A 9,982-nucleotide genomic window follows, 5' to 3' on the forward strand; every position below is an offset into this window, starting at 1 on the left:
GTCAGAGGGGGCTCTCGGACCACAATCCTGTTGATACCCAGGGAGGTCTCTTAAGTAAAAGAACGTAACGGCATAAACCACCTCCTCTCACTTCTCTCCTTAGGAAAAAAACATCAACTGTAATAAGGTGTTATAATTCAAGCTTCCAAAAATGGGCCATTTCTCTTCATAATCTAATTTCTAAAAAGGCCAAATCCGAGTGCAGTATTTGATTAAAGTTTGCCGTTGGGTACTGCCACTCAGAGGTCCTCTCTATTTCTTTCCAGTGACTTATTATGTGCCCTAATGGGCTCTGCTTTCTAATCCATTTACGTTGACCTCCTCTTACAGAATTTAATCTATTAATAAAAAAGGGTACTGGTTTCTTGCATGCAACACAGATTACACAAACTTACACAGACTATATTAACAACAAAAAGACTATATAACCAACATAAGACAGACTATATGAACAATAAAAGACCGGTCTTATGACTCCTATTAACACCCAAACCAACATAAGTAGTTCTTTCCTTATTGTCTTTTTCCAAACATTTCCCCCACTGAAGAATTCTTCTTAAACCTTTGCAACAATTTTTGACATTCTCTTTGGTAACCAACACCCCAACTTAAACCCAATAATTCCCCAAATACAACCCCCCAAAAAACCCTAAACCCACTTCATTGACTCTGTCAGTCGCTTTGTCCGTCTCTGGCAGCTTTTCTCGCGAAATAACGGAACCGCAGTTGGGACTCCCCAGCTCCCCACTCACTTCACAAATATTTTCTGCCTCAGCCTGACACTTCCCTAACACATACTTTTCAGAGTCTTAAGATGTTACATTCGATACTTCTGGTTCCTTTTTACCCTCTTTTTCTTTTCTTTTCTTTCCTTTTCCCATTTCTTTTCTTTCCTTTTCCCTTTTCTTTTCTTTTTCCTTTCCTTTTCTTTTCTTTTCTTTTCTTTTCTTTTCTTTTCTTTTCTTTTCTTTTCTTTTCTTTTCTTTTCTTTTCTTTTCTTCTTTTCTTTTCTTTTCTTTTCTTTTCTTTTCTTTTCTTCTTTTCTTTTCTTTTCTTTTCTTTTTTCTTTTCTTTTCTTCTTTTCTTCTTTTTATTTTCTTTTCTTTCCTTTTTTCTTTTCTTTTCTTTTTTCTTTTCTTCTCTTCTCTTTTCTTCTTTTCTTCTTTTCTTTTCCTTTTTTCTTTTCCTTTTTTCTTTTTCTATGTTCTTTTCTTTTCTCTTTTCTTTTCTTTTTTCTTTAATTTTCTTTTCTTTCCTTTTCTTTCCTTTTCTTTCCATTTCTTTCCTTTTCTCTTTTCTTTTCTTTTCTCTTTTCTTTTCTTTTTTCTTTAATTTTCTTTTCTTCTCTTTTCTTCTCTTTCCTTCTCTTTTCTTCTTTTCTTTTCTTTTCTTTTTCTTTTTCTTTTTTCCTTTTCTTTTCTTTTTTCTTTTCTTTTCTTATTTTCTCTTTTCTTTTTTCTTCTTTTCTTTTCCTTTTTTCTTTTCCTTTTTTCTTTTTCTCTGTTCTTTTCTTTTCTTTTCTTTCTTCTTTTCCTTTTCTTTTCTTTTCTTTTCTTTTTTTCTTTTCTTTTCTTTTCTTCTCTTTTCCTTTTCTTTTCTTTTCTCTTTTCTTTTTTCTTTTCTGTTCTCTTTTATTTGATTTTTTTCTCTTTTCTTTTCTTTTTTTCTTTTTTTTTTCTTTTTTATCTTTTATTTTCTGCTATTTTCTTTTCTTTTTTTAAAATTTATTTTCCTTTTTCCATGGAATTACCTTTTACCCACTCAAGGGGTAACCAAGGGGAGAGCACCACTTGCTTTCCCAGGGACACAGAGAACAGCACTTGCTCTCCAGTGGAAAAGTCCAGAGGAGAATGCCTGCTCTCCAGGGACAGGGTCCCACCAACCAAGGGCCCATTTTACCTAGGGGTAGAGCTTTTCCTTGCTCTCTTTTCCATGCATGGGGCGTCCTCTCATGACTTACAGGTTCCCCTTTCCCAGAAACATGACCATTCTGTGCCAGTGGCACTTCTCTATCCTCTTCCTTCAACAAGCAGAGGTCCTCCCATGCTATCTATCCCTCTTAGCAGTGGTCTCTGACTGCCTGACTGCTACCATTGGTCCCTATCAGTTGTTCTCCTGCATGCCTGCTTTTGTGAAGACACCCTGAGGCCAGGAGGGATCTTACCACCTAAGGGCAGGCTCCTTGTTTGCTTAACACGCTTCCTATAACCTACTCTTTTCAGCACATTCCTTGTCAATTCCTATTAGTACCCTGACTGCTAATTACTAATTACAATTCCTAATTCCTAATTCCCAATTCCCCTTAACACTAATTATTAATTACAATCTACTCAAAGTATACCTATTATCTTTTCCAAATAAAACATTGCACCTAAAACACAGAACCGTAACAACTACAGTGTGCCTATAACACAACACAACATTGCACACCTTATACATAACCCTATATAAACCCTATAATAAACAGTCATTGTAGGTGGAGTGTAATGTGGAGCAGCATAGGCTCCGAGACCAGTTCTTGGTCCACTTTCAATCATCCCATCACCCCCCTGACCGTGGCGTTTCTCGCGCCGGGCAACCAGTTCGGGCAGGGCTCCGGGGCTCGGCGAGCAGCTCGGCGCACGGTCGGCGGCCGCCTCCTCCCGCGGCTCGGCTGAGTCCTGCGTGGCGGCTGGCCGGCCAAACGGCATTTCGCTCCGCAGCTACAGCGCCCGCGGTAGCTGGCTCGTCGGCTGTTCCTAGCGACTCTAAATCTTCTGCTGCGGCCAAGTGCCTTTCGCCTGAACGGGATTTGAAAACAGACGGCGGTGGGGATCAGGTCCCTGGTGCTCGGGCTCCTCCGGCAACCGCTCCAGGACTGCACGGTCTGGGGCCCTGTTGCGGACTGGAGACAGAAAAATTTTCTGCTTGCATGAATGCTCGTAAAAGGGGCATGTGACTCAATATGCAGTACGAATCAATCATAAATCATCTGGTTCCGGGGCTTTGGATTTTCTATTTCTCTTTCCAAATAGAAAAAAAAAGCTTTGCTTTTCTTTTCAAGGACTGAATATTTTCCAATTTACCTTTAAGTTCTTCCAGCGCCTGCACAATGCGGAGCCCCGTCATCGCTGCGGGTTCGCTGCTCAGTCTTCCAGCACTCTCGGCCAGTTTCTCAACAAAGCCATCTGGATTTTTGCAGTTTTCTTTTGCCCGTTCTAAACCTGCATTATATGAAAATGCCACTGTAGAATACACTTTCCCTCACAGTGCCATTTCTTATGGTTATTATTGATATTTAATATAATAGGGGGAATGATTAATAAATAGTATTAATTTACTAACTCCCAAATCCTGCAGAAAATATTAATAAAACCTATTTACTCATTCAAAATATTCGATTGTGGGAAGGTATCTCACAAGCAGGAACATGTAACAATTTAAACAATTCTGCAAAATCCAAGCAATTCAAAACTGGGAAGGATCCCATACGGCTCAAACACCGGCTTTGCCCACGAAGGGAACGTTAGAACTCACCCAATAGAGGCAGATGATGCGCCTGTCTGGGCGGGCTGTGATTTGGGTATCTTCGGTGCTCAGGGTTTTGAGCAGCTCTCGTCCCTGCAGCTCTGGGCTCGGCAGCTCTTGTAGCTTAACCTGCTATGGAGAGGGGTTAGTTAGCTGCAACCTGAATTCAGAGGCAGTGGCTCTTGTTACTTCTTCCAGTAAAACAAGGCAAATTGCTCACCTCATCGTCGCTGGAGTCCACACCAGCTCCTGTGCTGGGGACATCACCGAGAGGATGATGCCGTGTCTCTTGGCAGAGGACTGCTGCACAGAGTTGTCCCTCTCCTTCCTGTTTCCTGTGATCTCCTCTTTTTTTTCCCCCCTCCCTTCTTTTTCTGTGAGGTGCTGGTCAGCCATGAGCTGTGAGTTAGGAGAACAGCTCCGGACATAATGATCTCTAAGCGTCGTCCAGAGACGAGCAGCCTTAAGAACCTATCATAAATCACCTTGAACTCACAGAGTGCCTTGGCTTGGGCAGCTGGATCCTGTGCCAGGCCCTGGAAAAGATTGAGAGGCTCAGCCATTTCATAGGCAGCGGGCAAGCTTATCTCCTCAGGCACGTTGTCATTGCCAAGGAAGAAGTGGTGGAGATGTTTCCTTTCCAGGCAGCAGTGCAGGTACTGCATGATGTCCTTGAGCCGTTCCACAAAAGCTCCCCTGCACCAGCCTGACAGGGGTGTGGTGGTCAGGAGGTGCATCACAAGGGCCTTCATGGCAGCACTTGAAAAGCCTGTGCCTGCCAGGATTTGGGTGCAGACACGCAGGCACTTCAGGTGGTAGCTGCCACGTGGCACCTGCCTGGCGATATGCTGGAAAAACTTTGCCTCTGCCACAGCACAGCTCGCTGACCATGTCGTGCTCGTGGTCAAGGTGGCCTCTCTACTGCGGCTGCACAGGAAGATGTCCGAGTCACCTTGCTGCAGCCCAAATATCAGCTCAGTGACAAAGGTTCTCCCCAGGCTATCTGTCAGCTGCAGCTTGCAGGAGCGTGGGGAGGGCAGCATCTTCAGATGGTAGTGACACATCTTAGGCCTCATGCCCCAGATGGATCTCACGAAGTCCTGGAACCAGGCGACCATTTTGTGCACATCTAGGTAGGAGCCGGTGCAGAGCACGCTGAGGAGGTGTTCCCGCCGATGTCTCCTCTGCCTCTTGTCAGGATGGTGGAGGAAGCACGGCATGTTCTCCGCTGGTTCTTCTGTTGTGCAGGTGCACTTCAGTTGCACTTTGGCCCGGAAAGTCCTCTTTGGCCTCTGCTCCTCGATGCTCTCTTTCAAGCAGAAGGAGTGGCCACGACCGGCTTTCAGTGGCACCAGCAGGTGGTAGACAGCATCATCCCCATGATGACTCCAACCTTCGTAGGTGCTGCCTATCCCAATGGGTGGCTGCATCACTGGGAAATGAGTATCTGAGGAGAGCTCTTGGTACACCTGGATGACTTCCTCCACCAGCTCCTTCACCAGCCAGCTCCTGCAGGACAGCTCCTGCACTGGCCAGTGGATGTGCTTAGCCAACAGCCTGTCCGTATGCTTCACCTCATCAGGATCTTCTCCATCAACTTCTTCCTTCTGCAGCTCCTCTTCTTCCTCTTCCAGCTCCTCTTCTTCTTGCCCAGGCTCTGGGTAGCTGCCACAATGATCTTTCTCTCTGCTGCTGGCTGGCTCACAGCTCCATTTCTTGAGCCACCAGCAGAGCACCAAGAGCAGGAGAAGGAAGCCGGCAATGGCCCAGAACTGCCACTGCTGCAAGGCAGCTAAGAGCATTGTTGTCCAGGCAACACTGCCCTGCTGCTGGCTCCTCTGCTCCAGTTCCTCCACCTCTCTCAGCAGATGAGCCATCTTCCTGCTCAGCATCTCCTCACGCTGCTTCATATGCTCCTTTGTGTACTCATCCAGCTCATAACCAACTTTTTTTGCCCCCAGAATGAGGGATTGCAGTACAGATGACAAGCCATGTACGACGACCATGGCAGCCATGGCCTGCAAAGGAGAGAGAGAGAGAGAGAAGGGGTTCAGTGGGGCTGGGAGTGAGGGACCTAGAGATGATGGGGGTGGGCATGGCCTTGCCCTCAATGCAGGTTAACAACCCAACACTTACAAGGGACCTGTGTTTTTGACCCAGCCCTCATCCAGCCCAGCCTTCCCCCACACCTGCAGTTACTACTGCTCCAGGCCAAACTGGGGCAATGCTGCCTGCGGCACATTTATAGCCTCCCCTACCTGGAGATGATGGAGGTGGGCATGGGAGCCACAGGGAGCTAGGGGCAGTGAAGAGTGGGGCCAGGCAGCTGGGAGGCTGCAAGGCCTGCACCCAGCCCCGGTGCCAGTGGCACTGTGCCCCGACCATGCTGCTCTCCAGTGGCTTTGCCCTCGATGCAGGGTAAGAACCCAACCCCAGGGACCTGTGTTTCTTCCCCTGCCCTCATCCCCCCCAACCTCCCTCCACACCCGCACTTACTGCTGGTCCACACCAAGCTGGGGGCAACACTGCCTTCTGGCACGTTTATAGCATCCCCTGCCCACCCATCCTCTATGATGTCACAAACTCCCCTGCCTACCCATCCCCTACGACATCACAAACTCCCCTGCCCACCCATCCCCTGTGACGTCACAAATGCCACAGCACATCGCAGCTGTGCCCGATGACCAGCTCCGGCCCTCCACCCCAGCCTGGCTCAGCAAGTCACAGCTGCCCCGGGCCACCAAGCCCTGAGACCCACAATGTACCAACCCCCCTGGCAGGACAGGCCTCTGTGCTTCTGGTCATGGCTGTGCTCTCGGTGCTTTCACCAGGTGGGTGGAGATTTCTCAGTGGGGAGCTCCCCCAGCTGCTAGAGAGCACCCTCTTCTCCATGGCTTGAATGGACACTTCTGCAGTACCAGCTCACTGGAGAATCTCTGGTATGGTCAGATTATCCATCCAAACCTGGTGAAGACAAGGGTCTCAGGGCCCAAGGAATGTTGTCACCATGCTTGCACCAGTGTGAAGGGAAAGCAGGGCAAAAATCCAAGATTCATAGAATCGTAGGATCACAGGATCAGAGACTCATAGCAGGCATTGGGTTGGAAGGGACCTTGAAAGGTCATCTGGTGCAAGCCCCCTGCACTAAGCACAGGCATCTTTGTAGCCACTGTGGTCTTGAGAGGAGGATGCTGCTGCTCCTGGCAGAGGGCTGCTGCCCAGGGATTTCCCTTCCCTTTCTGTGTCCCACATTCTCCCACTTTGTCCCCTGCACCAGGAGGTCAGCTAGCTGCTTGCCTGCTATCAGTTCATCATGGGATCCTACATGGTGTGGCAGGAGTGGAAGATAACCTGCAAGGGTGCAGGGCCTTCTGCAGATAGCTGTTCTCTTCCATATCTGTTGTGTGGAGAATCTGTTGTGTTTTTCCATAACCCGAGAGCTAGTCTCCTGAAATCCGGGGAATGTGTAAGAAGGCCAAGCGATACTGCCTGTATACACTAGAGAGTTCCTCACTGCCACAGGGTGGACTTAGTTCATTGCACTCATCATAAGCATGCCCTGAGTGGTACCCTGCCTCCATCCCTCCCTTTCTTCAGGTCCTGCTTGCAGTCACCGTCTCCTTTCTCTGTATCAAAGTCTCCACGCTTGCCTCCTCTCTACTGCGGGGTCCTACCTCTGTGGTCCTGCCTCTGTTTTTCCTTCCATCATTATTACTGTCCATCTGCATGGAAGGATCGATCCTTTGAGTAAATACCAAATTCCCCTGGGGGCAGCAGGGGACACAGTGCAATATGTTGACGTTTGAGAATGACAGCTTTGAGATGCAGTCTTCTTGATTCAGGCAGACAAAGCAAATAAGACTTCTGACAAAAAAGTATCATTCATTTGGCAGTTATAACTACATGGTTTGGGTTTGGACTTGCAGTGTTCAGGCTCTCCTTTCCATTCTTGTGTCAAAGAAAACATAAGAGGAAGCAGTTTGATGAATAAGTAGACAACATTCTCTGTGCCTCTGTTTCATTTCACTGTGTGGGCCGGAAGGTGATGGTTTCATTGAACAGGTCTTAAATGCAAAGATAAATTACACTTATTCCAGCTTCCCCATCTTCATTTTTCTGTGTCTTCTATATATCCTGCATACAAATCTGACTTTCAAACAGCTTCTGCAACAACAATGTTACTGTACTGCACACCACTGCAGCAATTATTATCAGGAATTAAGTTCCAGTGGTGATGCTACCTTACAGAAAGGAGCATGTACATTAATGCACGAAGCATGGGCAACAAACAAGAGGAGCTGAAAGCCTTGTTACAGCAGGAAAGTTATGATGTAGTTGCCATCACAGAAGCATGGTGGGACAACTCACATCATTGGAGCACTGTAATTGATGGCTACAGGCTCTTCAGGAGAGACAGGCGAGGGAGAAGGGCTGGAGGTGTGGCCCTGTACATCAGGGAGGCACTAGATGCCATGGAACTAGAGATCAAGGACGATCGGGTTGAGTGCCTGCGGGTGAAGATTAGAGGGAAGACCAACAAGGCTGACATCCTGCTTGGAGTCTGTTATAGACCACCCAACCAGGAGGAAGAGGCTGATGAATTATTCTATAGGCAGCAAGAGGTTGTGTCAAGATCACCAGACCTTGTTCTTACGGGCGATTTTAACCTGCCTGATATCTGCTGGAAACTTAACACAGCAGAGAGAAGGCAGCCTAGAAGGTTCTTAGAGTGTATGGAGGACAGCGTCTTATCCCAGTTGCTGCATGAGCCTACCAGGGGTAAGGCTTTGCTTGACCTCCTCTTCACAAATAGGGAAGGGCTGGTGGGAGATGTGGTGGCTGTCTAGGGTCCAGTGACCATGAAATAATTGAGTTTTCTATATGCACTCAAGCTAAGAGGGGCAGCAACAAAACCTCCACTTCTGGAGGGCAGACTTCAGGTTACTCAAGGAACTAACCCAGAAGGTACCTTGGGAAACAGCCCTTAAAACGAAAGGAGTCCAGGAGGGCTAGAACTGCTTCAATAAAGAGTTCTTGAAGGTGCAGGAACAGGCTTTGCCAATCTGCTGGAAGATGAGCTGCCAGGGCAGACGGCCAGCCTGGATGGGCAATGAGCTTCTAAAGGAATTAAGGGAAAAAAAGAGCGTGTATCATCATTAGAAGAAAGGTGAGGTAATCCATAGAATGGTTAAGGATGTTGCTAGGTCATGTAGGAAAAAAATTAGAGAGGCAAAAGCCGAATGGGATCCATCCTAGGGTGCTGAGAGAGCTGGCAGATGAGCTGGCCAAGCCGGTCTCCATCATTTTTCAACAGTCCTGGCTCACTGGAGAGGTCCCAGAAGACTGGAAGCTGGCCAATGTGATGCCCATCCACAAGGGCCAGTTGGATGAGCCAGGGAATTCCAGACCTGTCAGCCTGACCTCAGTGCCAGGCAAGATTATGGAACAGGTCATCTTGAGTGCAATCACAAAGCACTTATAGGATGGCTAAGGAATCCGGCCCAGCCAGTATGGATTTAAGAAGGGCAGGTCCTGCCTGACCAACCTGATCTCCTTCTATGATCAGGTGACTGCCTGGTGGATGTGGGGCAGGCTGTGGGTGTTGTCTACCTGGACTTCAGCAAGGCCTTTGACACCATCCCCCACAGCAAACTCCTGGCCAAGCTGTCAGCCCATGGCCTGGACAAGAGCACTCTGTGCTGGGTTGGGAACTGGCTGGAGAGCAGAGCCCAGAGAGTGATGGTGAATGGTGCCACATCCAGCTGGTGGCCAGTCACTAGTGGTGTTCCCCAGGGATCAGTGCTGGGCCACATCCTGTTCCATATCTTTACTGATGATTGGGAGAAGGGCATTGAGTCCATCACCAGTAAGTTTGCAGATGAAACCAAGCTGGGGGGCAGGTGTTGATCTGTTAGAGGGTAGGAGAGCTCTGCAGAGGGACCTTGACAGGCTGGGCAGATAGGCAGAGTCCTATGGCATGAGATTTAACACATCTACGTGATGGGTTCTACACATTGGCCACAACAACCCCATGCAGTGCTACAGGCTGGGGTCAGAGTGACTGGAGAGTGGCCAGGCAGAAAGGGACCTAGGGGGATTGGTTGACAGCTGGCTGAACAGGAGCCAGCAGTGTGCCCAGGTGGCCAAGAAGGCCAGTGACATCCTGGCCTGTATCAGGAACAGTGTGGCCAGCAGGAGCAGGGAGGTCATTCTGCCCCTGTACTCAGCACTGGTTAGGCCACACCTTGAGTCCTGTGTCCAGTTCTGGGCCCCTCAGTTTAGGAAAGATGTTGACTTGCTGCAACATGTCTAGAGAAGGGCAACAAGGCTGTTGGTGAGGGGTTTGGAGCACAAGCCCTATGAAGAGAAGCTGAGGGAGCTGGGGTTGCTGAGCCTGGAGAAGAGGAGGCTCAAAGGAGACCTTATTGCTGTCTAGAACTACCTGAAGGGAGGTTGTTGCCAGGTGGGGGCTGGT

The sequence above is a fragment of the Dryobates pubescens genome, chromosome 5 (genome assembly GCF_014839835.1).
Source record: "Dryobates pubescens isolate bDryPub1 chromosome 5, bDryPub1.pri, whole genome shotgun sequence".
In the NCBI taxonomy this organism is placed as follows: domain Eukaryota; kingdom Metazoa; phylum Chordata; class Aves; order Piciformes; family Picidae; genus Dryobates; species Dryobates pubescens.